The 16,525-nt window shown below is 39.7% G+C and overlaps 1 long non-coding RNA gene across 3 annotated transcripts in view; it reads right to left on the reverse strand.

The window, feature by feature from the left end:
* The window catches only part of LOC144688550 (uncharacterized), a 213,787-nt gene extending 198,944 nt beyond the window's left edge, over window positions 1–14,843 (reverse strand). For all 3 annotated transcript variants that reach the window (XR_013578435.1, XR_013578434.1, XR_013578436.1), the window contains exon 1: window positions 14,580–14,843. This is a non-coding gene — a long non-coding RNA (uncharacterized LOC144688550). The remainder of the gene's footprint in view (window positions 1–14,579) is intronic.
* Between the last annotated feature and the right edge of the window lie 1,682 nt (window positions 14,844–16,525).

Here is a 16,525-nt window from a genome sequence, read left to right on the forward strand (position 1 = left end):
GTTTGCTGAAACAACATTCTTCATAACAATACTTAATAAATGTGAGTCCTAATATGGTTATCCTGGATTGTATAAACTATCAATTAGCGTTGCAATTAGATAATTATAACTCCATTCTCCTAATAATCTGAATGGGAATTCACACCAAAGATGAATCTTATGGATTGTTTATAACAATACTGAAAAATGCCCAAGTAGACTTCTTGAACTGCTAATCATTTTTTGTGCCCCTAAGGCCTGAATGATAATTGTGATAAAGAACAATTAACAAAGCTTGAGTGATGCAAATGTCGTTGGAAGTTGTAACAATTTATTTAATAGATGCTCCAGGGGGTCTATGATTGGCAGAAAACCCCACCTTCGGAAATATTCCATATTTATTCTAACGTATGTTCATTCACACTTTCCTCATTACATTTTGAATGTAATGCAGGATGTCACTGTAAATGAACACAATAAATGATAAACTTACCAAGTTTGCTTAGGTTACTCATTTCACCATTCCTATAACATGTAAGGCTTTAGCAGTGTCACAAGACTTTTCCATTACCCTTGACAGTGCTTTATAGTGCTGTGTTGCTTCAGTTTCATTTTTCGAAAGCCCTTTTTCAATAAACTGTTTAAAATCAGTAGACCATTTTTGTGTGACAGATATGATTGTTTAGGAAGATCAGGACTTGCAAAAGGCCATTTATCCCCTCGAGCTTGTTCCACCATTCAATTAAATGATGTATCTTAACTCTATTTACCAATTTTGGTTCTGTAATCATTAAAACCGTTCCCTATAAATAAAAATCTATAAATCTCAGTTTTGAAATTTTCGATTAACCTAGCCTCAACAGAGAGTTCCAGATTTCCACAACCCATTGTATAAAGAAGTGCTTTCTGACTACACCTCTGTACAGCTCAAATTTTAAGATTATTTTCCTTGTTCTGTGCTCTCCAACCAGAGGAAATAGTTTCTCTTGATCTGTCCTATCAAATCTTAAACACTTCAATTAGGTCAGCCCTGTATACTAAATGGAATGCAAGCCTAATCTGTGCAACCTCTAATCCTTTTAGCCCCAGTATCATTCTACTGAATCTATGCTGCACTTATTCCAAGGCCTTCTTGAGATGCGATGCCCAGAACTAAGCATGGTACTCTATTTGGCATCCAACCAAGCTTCATTTAACTATAACATAACTTCTAATCCTTTGCATTCAAGTCCCCTTGAAATAAAGGCCAACATTCCATTAGCCTTTTAAATTATATTTTGTATCTGTCCATTAAAACCCAAAATGCATGACCTCACAGTTCCCACATTAAATTGTATCTGCCACAGTTTTGCCCACTCAAGTCATCTATGAAAGTCCCTTTCCAACTTTCTGCTCCTATCTACAATACTTATTGTGCCACCTAATTTGGTGTTGTCATAAAACTTGGATATATATCTCTCCATTCCTTCGTCTAAATTATTTGTAAATAAAGTGAAAAGCGGAGGCTCCAGTACAGATCCCTGAAGGATACCACAGGCCACGCGCTGCCAATTTGAGTACACACTCATCAGCTTTACTCTCTGTTTTCTATCTCTTATCCAATTCCACACTTAAATGAATAGGCTACCTCCAATTTCATGCACTTTTGTCAACAGTTTTCTATTATCCAATACCTTCTGGTAAACCCTATAAAGAACATCCACACACACTCCCGTATCCATCACTTGAATTACCACCTCAAATCATTCAACTAGATTTGCTCGACATGACTTCTTTGCAAGTCCATGTTGGCTCTGATCAGTTCATATTTCTTCAAGTGCTCCCAAACCTCCATTTTATATTTGCTTTTCATTGATTTTTGTTGGTACTTCATATTGTTACACTTCTAGTCTTAGCACCTCCAAAGCTGTTTCTGAAAATTTGGGTTAATACACAAGAAATTCTGTCAGATTTATGAACAGGTTGCTGCCAGTGCTGATCCACATGTGTTTTAGTTCAGCCAGTGGTCTACTATCCAACTCATTGTGCTGCTTGACTAATTATTGGTGCTGTTACATAATTTTAAGCTTTCCACCAGAAAAAAATACTCATGTTGTCACAATGCATCAGGTGTGATGGGCAGAAATTGTCTTCAATGCCAGTTAAAAATACACTAAAAATGACCTTTCATTTCCAATCCAGAAGATAAACCCAACCCCCCCCCCCCATTGTTGCTGGGGACTTATTAAAAGATACATTCCTTTATAGTGCTGTATTTATAGAGAGAGAGAGAAAGAGGCCTCCTAAAACCTATAGACATCCCACAATACACCTTGGCAAGAGTCATTCAGAACTTCCAGTAACTCCAGTGGGATTTGGATATGCCTTCTCCCATTGTGTTTAGTGTCTACAGGATCTGTTTGAGGGCAGAAGTGCTACCCATCCCAAACATGGCAATCATCATAAGTGGGTAGAGATTTCCTACATCAGGAGGTCCTGCACCTTTGATTTTCAAACCTGGCTTACCTCCTGACCATTACGGCTGTGGGATTATCTGAGGGTCCCAGCCATGATTGTGGCCTGGAAATATTGGAATATTTATGTTTTAAATTTGACTATGGTCCCCTTACAAAGGCATGTTTTGGAGGGGGTGGATTTGCAGCTATAACTTGTTTATGGACAACCCTGACAAGTTCATTTTGTTTTATGTGACTATTAGCCTAAGTGTGTTCCTTGTGCTGCAGGTGTCTGTCAATGGCAGACTAATTAGCAAACTGTCCTCTAGGATCAGGGACAGAGGTTCCTGGTATGGTCCCTACATAACAGTCATCTGTGGATTTTGAGGCTGGAATGTTTTGGTATCAATGTACATAAAGTACTTTGAAAGTAAACATACATTGGTTCATATCATGGTGTGCTATTTCCTATTATTTAACAAGTTGTTTACTTGAAGGTGTGCATCATGCCCACCACTTTCTTTGAGAAACTGGGCAATGCTAAATATTACATTAGTAACCACTTAATGAAGGCTAGACCACTGTTGTGGAATTATTTACAAATAAGATAATGTGAAAATGGGAAAATACAAAACAACAATGTTTATGGGGAGAACAGAGCCCTATAAGGAAGAACTGGAATCAGTCCACTAGGGATCAATGTCATTTTATCAGAAAGCTGCCATTTTACCATTTATTGGAATGTAGCAATTACTGAAGATGAATAAACCGAGCCTACTCTTTCTTGGGCACACAGAACACAGTGTATCAAGTCTCAAAGTGTATCTTTCAGAATAAAAGGCACAAGTCAGTAGAGTTATAGAATGCTATCCACTTATCCAAATGGAAGCACCTGCAACAACATTCAAGAAGCTCGACACCATCCAGGACAAGGTAATATTGGCACCCTACCCACTAACTTAAATATCCACTTCCTCTACCACCAACACTCTATGGCTGCAGTGTGTCCTATCTACAGAATGTACTGCAGAATGTCATCAAAGCTTCTTTGAAAGCACCTCCCAAACCCGTGACCTCTGACAGAGGAAAAGGGTAACATGTGCATTATTACCTCCAAGTTGCCTTCCAGGTCACATACCACCCTGATGTGGGAATATAACACATTTCCTTTATCAACAGTAATCAAAATCCTAGAACTCCCTTCCTAACAGCATTGTGGGAATAATTGCTACATGGACTGCAGCAATTCAAGAAGGCAACCCAGCATTCTCTATCTCAAGGACAATGAGGGATGAAGGGTGGGATTGTCAGTAAGAGCCATATCTTAAAAATGAATTAAAAATATATTATATATACAATATATATTTGTCACCAATCCCTACTGATCAATTATACTTCAAAATCATCTTAATAAAATGAACCATACGCTACTCCTGTTAAATTCAGGACCCAAAATTGCCACATGTTAAAACACAGTGCGTACAACAAGAGACAAGCTCAATTAGCATTATAACAGAGACAACATTAGAATTGAAAGTATAATGTATAGGGTAAGCTATATTCAATAGATTATTAACAATAGCAAAATGCATCATAAATTTGTAGTAGCTTTCGTACATTCTGCAAAAAAGAAGCTATTACGTGGTTTTGATCCAGAAAACATGTATTAGGCAATGACCAATCAATCTTATTTTGGGAATATATTGTGAAATAGTTGAACCACATCCAGTAGTTTATAATTAGCCAAAGTTCCACATGAAAATCACTAAACTGTCAACACAACATGAACTGGACTGGACTGAAGAATACAGATTCATGTGAACTAGGCCCTGAAAGTCTTTCCAGTCCTGTTATGTCTGAAAATAATGTGTTTCTTGTTAATAAATATGTTAACCATTTGGCTTCTGAACACTCTTTAAAACTGTTGGAGGTCTTATACTAATATTGTTAATGCTATTATTCTAGTACTATAATCTGTCAAATAAAAATACACAATACAGCAATTACCTGATGTATAAATAATTCCAGCTACATGGCTGGCAGGTCACTTTGGATGTGGCTTTGCCATTGTTTGGAAATTCTTTGAATCACCTGTAAACTAACACAATCTCCCTGGTAACAAATGATCCAATGATAGTCAAACCTACCTTCACATCTCACTCTAATACAGCCAATTTAGGAGGAAGCCAAAACCAGCAAAATAAGTGAATTAATTCTGTAATTATTGAAATATAAATTCAAAATTGATAAAATAACAGATTATGAAAAACAAGAGAGGGTATGCTAACCTGCATTTAAACATTAAACCGTGACTGGGCAATGCATTTATCTGCTCCATTCTGCAACCAGGAAAGTTAATCCACCTCTTTAAATATCAACTCCAGATTTTAAGAGATGGAATTAAACACTAATTTATGCCTCCAAACCCCTCCAGACTCTCCTTCACAGCAAATTTCTGCAGGCAAGGAGCTCTCAGAATAGGTAGTGAGGGTGACCTCAGGAAATCAAGTTATTGGCCCAGCATAATTTCACCATAAGCATCACACTCACTATTGCACAGCCTCTCTGCTTAAGTGCTGGAATCAGAAAATTTACCCTAAGATTTATTTTTAATTCGCGACGAGGGAGAAATAAGCATTACCCTGGACTAATGATCAAAAAAACTGAACTGAAACTGTTCTGATGATGCAGGAGATGTTTCTTCCCTCTCTTTGGCATAGTGTCGGAATTGGATCCCTGCAGGAATATGTTGGGAGATATATTAAGTCTTCCCATTTTTCATTTTTGGAAGCTAATGTACAATTGAAGATTAAACATGGTTGATATGATTAGTATCCACCATAAATATGGTTCATACATTAATACCTGAATCCTATTATCATCATGCACTATTTCCCCACATTCATAAACAAAACCTATTACCATTACATATAGGCTCTCAGCAGTGAATGAATAGTGCCAGTAATTCATTACAATTGCATTTAACCATAGACTTTCTTTGGGACTGAAACGTGGACAACGTATAGGAGGCACCTCAAAATACTGGAGTCATACCACGAACGCTGCTTGCGGAAGATGTTACTTATCAAGTGGGAGGACAAATGCATCAACATCAGTGTCCTCTTAGAAGAAGGCACCACAAGCATTGAGGCAATGATCACCCGTCATCAGCTTCGTTGGGTTGGTCATATAGTTTGGATGTCAGACACCAGGCTCCCAAAGCAGGTCTTCTTCTCCCAGCTCAGTTAGGGAAGATGCACCAGAGGAGGACAGAAGAAGCACTTCAAGGATGTGCTGAAATTTAACATTAAGAAATGGAACATTGACATAAACTCCTGGGGGACCATCGCCTTGGACTGAACCAGATGGTGGCAGAGCCTGTGGAAAGTATCTCAGCATTTTGAGTCTCAACGACAATAAAATGAAGAGGAAAAGCAAAAGCAGCAAAAAGAATATGCCATGACCTGAACTGATAATACACGAACAGACATTCCACATGACAACAAATGCCCTACGTTCCATAAAGTCTGCAGATCCTGAATTGGCCTCCTCAGCCATGTTCAAACTCATGGAATGCAATTATTCTTGCTAGTGAAGGATAACCAATGATAACTTTATGGGATAAAAGCAAAATACTGTGGATGCTGGAAATCTGAAACAAAAACAAAAATAGCTGGAAAAGCTCAGCAGGTCTGACAGCATCTGTGGAGAGGAAGACAGAGTTAAAGTTTCAAGTCCGTATGACTCTTCATCAAAACTAAAGAGAAATAGAAATGAGATGAAATATAAGCTGTTTAAGGGGGGTCAGACAGGTGGAGCTAGATAGAGGGCCAGTGGAGGCAAAGGAGATATTGCCAAAGATATCATAGATAAAAGGTCAAAGGGGTGTTGACGGTGGTGATATTAGCTAAAGGATGTGCTAATGGTGACATTAAGGGTAGAAAGCAGGATGAGCAAGTGACAGATGGACCTAGTGGGGGTGGGGTGGGGGGAAGGGATCGAAATAGGCTAAAAGGTGGAGATAAAACAATGGATGGAAATAAATTTTAAAATAATAATAGAAATAGGTGGGAAAAGAAAAATATATAAAAATATATAATAATTATTAGAAAAAAAGGGATCAAAAAGGATATGAGGATGGAGGAGAGAGTTCATGATCTGGAGTTGTTGAACACAATGTTAAGTCTGGAAGGCTGTAAAGTGCCTAATCGGAAGATGAGGTGCTGTTCCTCCAGCTTGCATTGAGCTTCACTGGAACATTGCAGCAGGCCAAGGACGGACATGTGGGCATGAGAGCAGGGTAGTGTATTGAAATGGCAAGCGACAGGGAGGTCTGGGTCATGCTTGCAAAAAGATCGAAGGTGTTGGAGAGACCAAACGCAGACTGGGTGACCGCTTTGCGGACTCGAAACGCTAACTCTGTCTTCCTCTCCACAGATGCTGTCAGACCTGCTGAGTTTTTCCAGCTATAATTTTATGGGACTTTGCACTGAAATTTAATGTAGAGAGTCAAAAAATACAGCATGCTCTATGTGTAATGTGCCTATATGTAATGGTCAACTAGGTTGATTCTGGATATGGAGGGATTTTCTTATGAGGAGAGGTTGAGTAGATTGGGCCTGTACTCGTTGGAGTTTAGAAGAATGAGAGGCAACCTTATTGAAACATATAAGATTCTTAGGAGCCTTGATAGGGTAGATGCTGAGAGATTGCTTCCCCTTGTGGGAGAGTCAAGGACCAGAGGGCATAACCTCAGAGTAAGGGGTTGCCCATTTAAAACAGAGATGAAGAGGAATTTCTTCTCTCAGAGGGTCATTAATCTGTGGAATTCTTTACTGCAGAGGGCTGTTGAAGCTGAGTCGTTGAATATATTCAAGGCAGAGATAGACAGATTTTTAATCAGTAAGGGAATCAAGGGTTATGAGGAAAAGGCAGGAAAGTGAAGTTGAGATTATCTCACTAGCATTCCATGAGTTTGAACATGGCTGAGGAGGCCAATTCATGATCTCATTGAATGGCGGAGCAGACTTGATGGGCTGAATGGCCTACTTCTGCTCCTATGTCTTGTGGTCTCTACAGCGCACCTGAACAACTATAATTACCTTAACCAATCAGATTGATAAATTGTCAATTAAGCAGCATAGAGTCTGAACAAGGAAGTTTAAGTTAGAGTAGTAAATTGACTGCCAAATTAGGTACAAAATGCAAATCAAAGAGTGGAAAAGGAAGATTCGATTAAGAGAGAGAGAAAAGAAACAAAGTAAAAGAAGGAAAAATGTTTTTTTTAATTTTTTAAAAGCCAACAAAAATTAAAATTGAATGAATAAGACACCACACTTGCAAATTTTACATTTTCAGTGCTAGAGAATTTGTTTGACAGTAATTAAGGCTTGCTACACCATTAATGGGATACTTACGCCGGAATAGACAAGCCCTAATGATTTCAGGTAAGTTTAATTCATATCTATGTGGTAAGTAAAGGATCTTCAGACTGTTCAATATATTTAAATGGAGAGCCAGATGGCGAGATGCCATTTTTGTGAAGTTTTTGGAGGAACATCTCACTCAGGCAGCAATTTCAAGATTTCCATGTTCCTGTGCATGTGTGATTATTGAAAGTTGCTGCCGAAGTTCCAGAGAAATAATGCTAAGCACTGTTGGCTCACCATTATTTATAGTGCAAAATGCAGTACTTTTAGATGATAGTGGTCATGGGTTTGGAAGGTGCTGTCTAAGGAGCCTTGGTAAATTCCTGCAGTGCATCTTGTAGATGACACACGCTGCTGCTACTGTGCATAGGTGGTGGAGGGAGTGAATGTTTGTGGATGTGGTGCCCATCAAGCGGGCTGTTTTGTCCTGGACAGTGTCAAGCTTCTTGAGTGTTGTGGGAGCTACACTCATCCAGGCAAGTGGGGAGTATTCCATCACACTCCTGACTTGTGCCTTGTAGATGGTTGACAGGCTTTGGGGAGTCAGTTGGTAAGTTACTCATCGCAGGATTCCTAGCCTCTGACCTGCTCCTGTAGCCATAGTATTTATATGGCTCGTCCAGTTCAGTTTCTAGTCAATGGTAACCTCCAGGATGTTGACAGTGAGGTATTCCGTGATGGCAATGCCATTGAACGTCAAGGGACAATGGTTAGATTCTCTCTTGTTGGCGATGGTCATTGTCTGGCACTTGTGTGATGCGAATGTTACTTGCCACTTGTCAGCCCAAGCCTGGATATTGTCCACGTCTTGCTGCATTTGGACATGGACTGCTTCACTATCTGAGGAGTCACAAATGGTGCTGAACATTGTGCAATCATCAGCGAACATCCCCGCTTCTGACCTTATCTGTTTATATCAGGTCAATCATATGTAGCAAAGGAATAAAGTAGAAATTGGAGCAGAAAGCTGCATTTTGAAGAACTAATGTAGATTTGATGGCTGAATGGCCTCCTTCTGAACTATAAATGTTGTGATCTCCCAGATGAGCCTGATCTAGATAATCCCTTTTAGCCTCACCAATTTTTACTATTACAATCTATACCTTGCTATTGTCACTTCAGAAATAATAGCAAGGCAAAAAGACTACCCTCCCCCAGAGTATCAAATCAAGGTCTAGTATTTGAAGTGTCAAGAAATGGTTTACATTTTCTTCATAGAATTTGACATATCTCAGTTAAGCAGTGATTAGCTGGCTCCAAGTCATATACACTGTCATGACTTGACATTCCGAATAGGTTTCCACTTGAAACAGATAACTTTATTACAGAGAGCTTTTCCGAAGCTACATGCTGGAACCAGGTCCTTGACTTGAAAGCCACGCCCCCCTGGATTACCCACACTTAGGGCTCATTGGTCAGAATTGCCATGAACAATCACGTGACCCCTGATAAGCAGTCAGAAAGACTATACCTTCAATTACTACATACACGTTAGTTTTACTTTTCTCAACATGAGAACCACTTAAATGCTTTTTAAGAGAGAGGACAACAAGTGAAAAAGCAACAACAAGGCCACACAGAGTTCTGCCACAGCAAGTGGGCATGATGGCAAGGTGAGTGGGAGCATTTGCAAAGCTGGGAGCAGTGATGGCAAAGTGAGATGGCCTGCACTAACAAGAGGCCAATATGGAAGCAGATGACAAGGAGTCTGAAGATGCAGATGGAATCTAGACAACAAAAAAGACCAACTCTGGAAATCTGGCAAGAAAATGAGTAATGAGTAATCACTGAACCAAAGTTTAGATTGGTGCTGCTGACTGTCCTGGCCCATTTTACCCGCGGCTTAACCTGTCCCTATACGAAACATAGGTGCTAAGTAGATGACATAAAGGAACACGGGTGAGATTTTAACTCACTCAAAACCCATTTACTCACAAAGCCGGAATCAGAGAACACTACATTAGCAGCAACTCAGTTAAAAATGACAGTTTGCATTCCTTCAGTGTTTCTGAACTAAAAGTAAAGCATTTTGAAATATAAATTATGTTATGCTTTTAATCTTACTTTTGAATTCCTGTTTTTGGACAAAAGGCTGTACCAGAACACCGAACATCACCCAGCCAATTATTTGATTGGAATGAACATACAGGTTTGTTCAGATAACAGGATTGCTATATTTTCAGAAGAACATTTTAAATACAGAATTATAGATGGCTGGAATTAGGCAATAATGCTAAAGTTAATCAAGGGTTTTAACTGATATCCCAACCTATAAAACCAAAGTTTATGTGGTTTAGTTCAGTTCAGCTGTTTTGATGCACTTTTGCCTCTGAGTTTGATAGTGGGTTCAAACCTCACTCCAGGACTTAAGCATATGTTCTAGGTTAACAATTCAGTGCTGTATTAAAAAGTGTTGCATTCTTGGAAGTGCTATAATTCAGATGGGACTTTAAACCAAGGCCTTCATGTTCAAATGAATTCAAAGTTCATTGAGCATTATTTAAAGACAAGCAGGAACATCTTCCTGTATCCTGCCAACATTCCTTCCTCAACTACCACCAGAAATAGATTAACAGGTCAATAATATGGTTTGTGGGATTACACTACATTTACTTACATAAAAACAGTGACTGTATTTCAAAAGCAATTCATTAAATGTAAGCCCATAAAGGCATCCTGAAAGCATTTTTTTATACTCACTCATGGGATGTGGCCAGCATTTATTGCCCATCCCTTATTGCCCTTGAGAAGGTGGTGGTGAGCTGCCTTCTTGAACCGCTGCAGCCCACAGTGCTGTTAGGGAGGGAGTTCCTGGACTTTGACCCAGCAACAGTGAAGGAACGGCGATATATTTCCAAGTCAGGATAGTGAGTGACTTGAAGGTGAACTTCCAGGTGGTGGTGGTCCCATTAATAGGCTGCCCTTGTCCTTCTAGATGGTAGCAGATGTGGGTTTGGCAGGTGCTGCCTAAGGAGCCCTGATGAATTCCTGCAGTGCATCTTGCAGATGGTACACACTGCTGCCACTGTGCGTCGGTGGTGGAGGGAGTGAATGTTTGTGGATGAAGTGCCAATCAATTGGCTGCTTTGTCCTGGATGGTGTCAGTCTTCTTGAGTGTTGTTGGAACTGCACTCATCCTGGCAAGTGGAAAGTATTCCATCACACTCCTGACTTTTGCCTTGTAGATGAACAGGCTTTGGGGAGTCAAGAGTTCTTTCTTTTTGGATTTCATCTAAGCATCAAAATTAAACTGAAACTTTGAGTTCATTCTCAATGATATATCATTTTTAATACGAAGGTGTGCACAAGATTATAAAATGCTTTTTATTCTGTCATGGGCTGTGGGTATCACTGGCAATGCCAGCATTTTCTGCCCATCCTTAATTGCCCTTGAACTGAGTGTCTTGCTAGGCCATTAGGGAGGGCAGTTAAGAGTCAACCACATGACTATAGGTCTGGAGTGGACATGTAGGCCAGACCAGGTAAGGACAGATTTCCTTTCTAAAGGACATCAGTGATCCAAATGGGTTTCTACAACAATCAAAAACAGTTTCGTGGTCATTATTACTGAGACTAGCTTTTAATTCCATGTTTTATTAATTGAATTTAAATTCCACAAGCTGCCATGTTGGCATTTGAACCCCTGTCTCTCACTATTAACCTGTGCCTTTTGGGTTACTAATCTAGTGATACTACCACTACACCATCATCTCCCCTTTAAGTTACCACAGTTATTTGGACTAGAAAAATATTTGCTGGTATCAACGGTGATTTTATTTAGAATTCAATGGACAATTATATGTTTAATTACATGTAAGCTAGTTTCAGCGTGTCAGCTGTGGCTCAGTTGGTAGCACTCTTGTATCTGAGCTAGGAGATTGTGGATTCAAGTCTCACTCCAGTACTTAGGTACAGAAATGCCATTGAATGAAATGTCTGAAATACAATTGGTATTTCAAATACAATGGTCTGCAGAAAAGGAATTACTCATTTGTCTGTAGGAAGCTTAGACGTGTGTTGACACTGCTAAGATACTGCATTGCTGGTTTGAGGCCCATAGCCATAGTAGGCAATGTACGAGTGGCAATACCCAGTTATATTACAGATCGCAGTTGGATCTTACTTGCCAGAAAGGAGTTCTGCACATGTGCTGTAGATCAGTAGATTCATTTTCTCTCTCTCACTCACTCGCTCACTCAGGCTCAGCTATGTGAACCCTCCCTTCTCCCTAGCAGGTCATCTCATATTACTGAGCTTTAGTGCACTCTGGAGTTAAAGTGGGACCTGACTGCAAAGATATGCCACCAATTTTGTTTCAATGCTTTGATGTGAAAATAGCAATTTAACTGTCGCCTACTCGCCTAATGTTTACAGTATATACATATAAGAATGATTCTACAATCTTGCCCTCAGCAGAGGACTGTGCTTGAATAGAGCACAGTTTGGAGATGCAACTATTATAGTGTAGCCCAGAATCTTCAAGCTACATCCCTGTCAAGGATAACACCACACAGGGAGTGCAGGATTACAGAATCACCCTTTAAATTTCTATTCACTCAACTGTATTATGCCAACTCAATTTTGTCAAAATTTGGCACTTTCTGAGGTACTACTGGTTTTAAAATCATTATTTGGGCTAGAAAATTATTTGCTGGTATCAACGGTGATTTTATTTAGAATTCAATGGACAATTATATGTTTAATTACGTGTAAGCTAGTTTCAGTGTGTCAGCTGTGGCTCAGTTGGTAGCACTCCTGTATCTGAGCTAGGAGATTGTGGATTCAAGTCTCACTCCAGGACTTAAGTACAGAAATCTAGGATATAAATGTGTTGGAAGCAGTTGAGAGAAGGTTTAGTAGGCTAATGCCTGGTATGGGAGGGTTGTCTTGTGAGGAAAGGTTGGACAGGCTAGGTTTATATCTTTATGAGTTTAAAAGAGTAACAGGTAACTCGATTGAAACATTTAACATCCTGAGGGGTCTTGACAAGGTGGATGTGGAGAGAATGTTTCCTCTTGTGGGAGAATCTGAACTAGGGATTACTGTTTAAAAATAAGGGTCGTCCATTTAAGACAGAGATGAGGAGAATTTTTTCTCTCTCAGAGTCTCATGAGTCTTTGGAATTCTCTTCCTCAAAAGGCGGTGGAAGCAAGCCTTTGAATATTTTTAAAGCAGAGCTAGATAGGTTCTTGATAAACAAGGGGGTGAGAGATTATCGGGGGTAAGAGGTTACCAGGAGTAGGAGGGAATGTGGAGTTGAGATTACATTCAGATCAGCCATGACCTTATTGAATAACAGAGCAGGCTCAAAGGGCCGAGTGGCCTACTCCTGCTCCTAATTCATATGGTTGTATGTAGACTGACCTTCAGTGCAGTTCTGAAGCAGTGCAGCAATTTGAAGGTGCATCTTTTGGATGAGATGTTAAACCAAGCCCCCATCTGCCCTTTTGGGTGGGCATAAAAAAATCCCACAGCACTATTTTGAAGAGGAGCAGTGGAGTTATCCTCGGTGTCCTGGCCAATATTTATCCCTCAATCAACATCACAAAAATAGATTATCCGGTCGTTGTCACATTGCTGTTCATGGGAACTTGCTGTGTGCAAATTGCTGCCATATTTACTACGTTACAACAGTGACTACACTTCAAAATATACTTCATTGGCTTTGGGACAACATGTGATTATGGAAGCTGCTAGGTAAATGCAAGTATTTCTTTTTATTTCTTTTTAATTATAATCTATACTTTCAAAAACCCAAGATTTATGCTAACTGGTCAACTGCCTTTCAACTTGCCACGTTTCTTTTAGTCCCTTCAGCTATGGTGGTGCCCTGTAATTTAGTCCTTGACCCTTCACATGGATTTCCCAAGGAAAATATTTCAGCATTAGCATTTGAGAAACTTGTTAATATTTGTTCATCCCAATAATGACCGCACCTATCAGAGTTCTAGGAAATAACTTTATGGACTGTTATTGCTGTAACAAAAGTTAATTAGTGAAGAGACGTTTATGGTGATTTTATTGTGTAGAGTGGTGTACAAAATGAGGGTGTCAAAGTAATGGAATTTATGTATTTATACAAATAAACTATCAAAAAGGCTCAAAGAAAATAAGACATTTACCAAGTTTTTGCCTTACGGAACTTCTCTTGAAGCCTAGCCAAATATAGGTAACTTATTGGAAAACTGAATATTTTCACAGATTGGTTGGTGCTACACTGTTTGTTTCATTTTCCATGTAACATTATAATTCAAACAATTAATTAAATAATTAGAATCTTCCTAACAGTCTACCATTTGAAGTTATTGTACAGCAGAGCCAAAAATGCTGTTGTGCAAATGGCACACATTAACAGGACCTACTGTGTGAAAGGTTGAGGAGCTTAAGACAGCCGTACTGCTTGGTACTTGATCAATGTGTTTTATTTTAAACTTATTAGGTCATTTGAGAACCTGCAAGGATTTTGTTGCTAAATGGTCTAGAGTCTCTAGTCATGCAGATTTTCAATTCACATCCATATTGTCCACATTTACCTCAGAAGCAATCTTATAAGATGAAGTCTCTACTTAGTTATCAGTTAACCTCGTGAAGTGCTGTTTCCACAAAATAAACCCCATATCACAGTCATATACAACACACTGGTTGTTTACTAAACGTAACTGCTCAAAATTGCTTGTGCAAGCACAAAACCAATAAAACAGCCAAGAGAAGGGATCATTTTTTGAATTTGACATACCTTTTGTTTGAGGAGTTATGATCAGTTTCCCAGTTATATGTAATTATATTTTTCTCTGTAATAGTTCAGTAAATGCCTTATATCAGCCGTGGGCACCAGATCCCAGTCTCCAAAAAATAGGTTACTGTGCAGCATTTCTCTTTTACTCCTTGAAGTTCACCAATGGTATCAGACTGAGAGCAAGTACAACAGCGTGCCTGAGAAAGCATAAATAGGCAGTTGTTTCACCTGGAGTTTGGTCAGTGGTCGGAGATCCATATAGTAAAGCAGACAGGACTTTGTCCACAAACTGGAGTTTGTAATTTCAAAGCAAAAACAGTTACATCAGTCAATGACAGTGATTGTTGACCTTAATCCTCATCTACAATTGTTCTTTGACTGTTAACTGCTACAGAAATTTACAAAGAGAACATTCATGGTATTTTGGCCTGTATTGCTAGGGGGTTGGAGTTTAAAAATAGGGATGTCTTGTTACAACTATACAGAGTGTTGATGAGGTCGTACCTGGAGTACTGTGTGCAGTTTTGGTCCTCAAATTTAAGAAAGAGTATATTGGCATTGGAGGCAGTTCAAAAGAGATTCACTAGGCTGATTCCTGGGATGAAGGGGTTGACTTATAAAGTTTAGGCCTTTATTCATTAGAGTTTAGAAGAATGAGGAGCGATCTTATTGAAACATACAAGATTCTGATTGGGCTTGACAGGGTTGATGTTGAGAAGATGTTTCCAGTAGTGGGGGAATCTCGAATTAGGGTGCATAGTTACAGAATAAGAGGACACTCATTTAAAACTGGGATGCGAAGGAATTTCTTCTTTCAGAGGGTAGTGGATGTCTGGAGCTCTCTACCCCAGAGAGTTTGAAGGTTAGATAAATGAAAGTATTTAAAGAGGAGGTAGATAGATTTTTGAAATATCGGGGAGTTGAGGGCTATGAGGAGCTGGCACGAAAGAGGAGTTGAGGCCTGGGGAAGATCAGCCATGATCTTATTGAATGGCGAGGCAGGCTTGAGGGGCTGAATGGCCTACTCCTGCTCCTATTTCTTATGCTCTTATGTTCTTATGGTAGTAGAAATCTCAGACAGAGAAATAGCCAAACAAAAATGGCTGCAAAGGAAAATTGCAGAATATCACAACCCAGCATCTCTGCAAAATGCCATTACTTAGAACGGTCACCTATTTCATAACATTATCTTATATACATTGGTGTGTGCTCATCAAACTAACCTACAGGTTACCAAGGAAAGAAACAATTTGTAATTTATGTGCTTTCATATGCTCATGATGGCTCAGAATGATTTACCATCAATGCATTACCTTTGAAGTGTAGTCACTGTTGTTAGTTAGGCAAAAACAACAGCAAAGTTGCACACAGCAAGATGCCATAAGCAGCAGATGAATGGATCCCTAAATAACATGTTTATTCTGCTGGATGAGGGAAGAGCGTTGTGCAGCCCAACAGGTTTACTCCTTGCTCTTCTTCAAATACCAAGGGATGGGATGCGATCTTTTACATCTAACTAGCAGGCAATATGATCTTCTCAGACACTTCACAGAATTTTCTATGCCCACAGGCGCGGGCATGCTCGTCGGCGTAAGCAGACAATATGTCGAGAAGGCCGGAAATCGGTTTCACGACATTGCGAAGCCAGTTTGTGAACGTCCACACAGTCCAGTGATGGCGAGCCATGTTCTCCGCTATCGGCGTCGGGAACCTCATTGTAATACATTAGCATATCATTATAAGGCCAGCCCATCAGACTCATCCCCCCTGAACTGGATCACCCAAGCACATCGGCAGGAAAACACGCCGGTGCAGAACGTGTCTTGATAAGTGTGACGTGCCATAGTCAGGACTTACCACCAGGGCCTTGCTCATGTTACAGACATCTGAGGAGCAGAAGATGCTGGAGCCTGACAGCAACAGGACCCTGGAGGAATGCCCGTGGC

Source organism: Cetorhinus maximus, chromosome 13, assembly GCF_964194155.1.
Source record: "Cetorhinus maximus chromosome 13, sCetMax3.hap1.1, whole genome shotgun sequence".
NCBI lineage: Eukaryota > Metazoa > Chordata > Chondrichthyes > Lamniformes > Cetorhinidae > Cetorhinus > Cetorhinus maximus.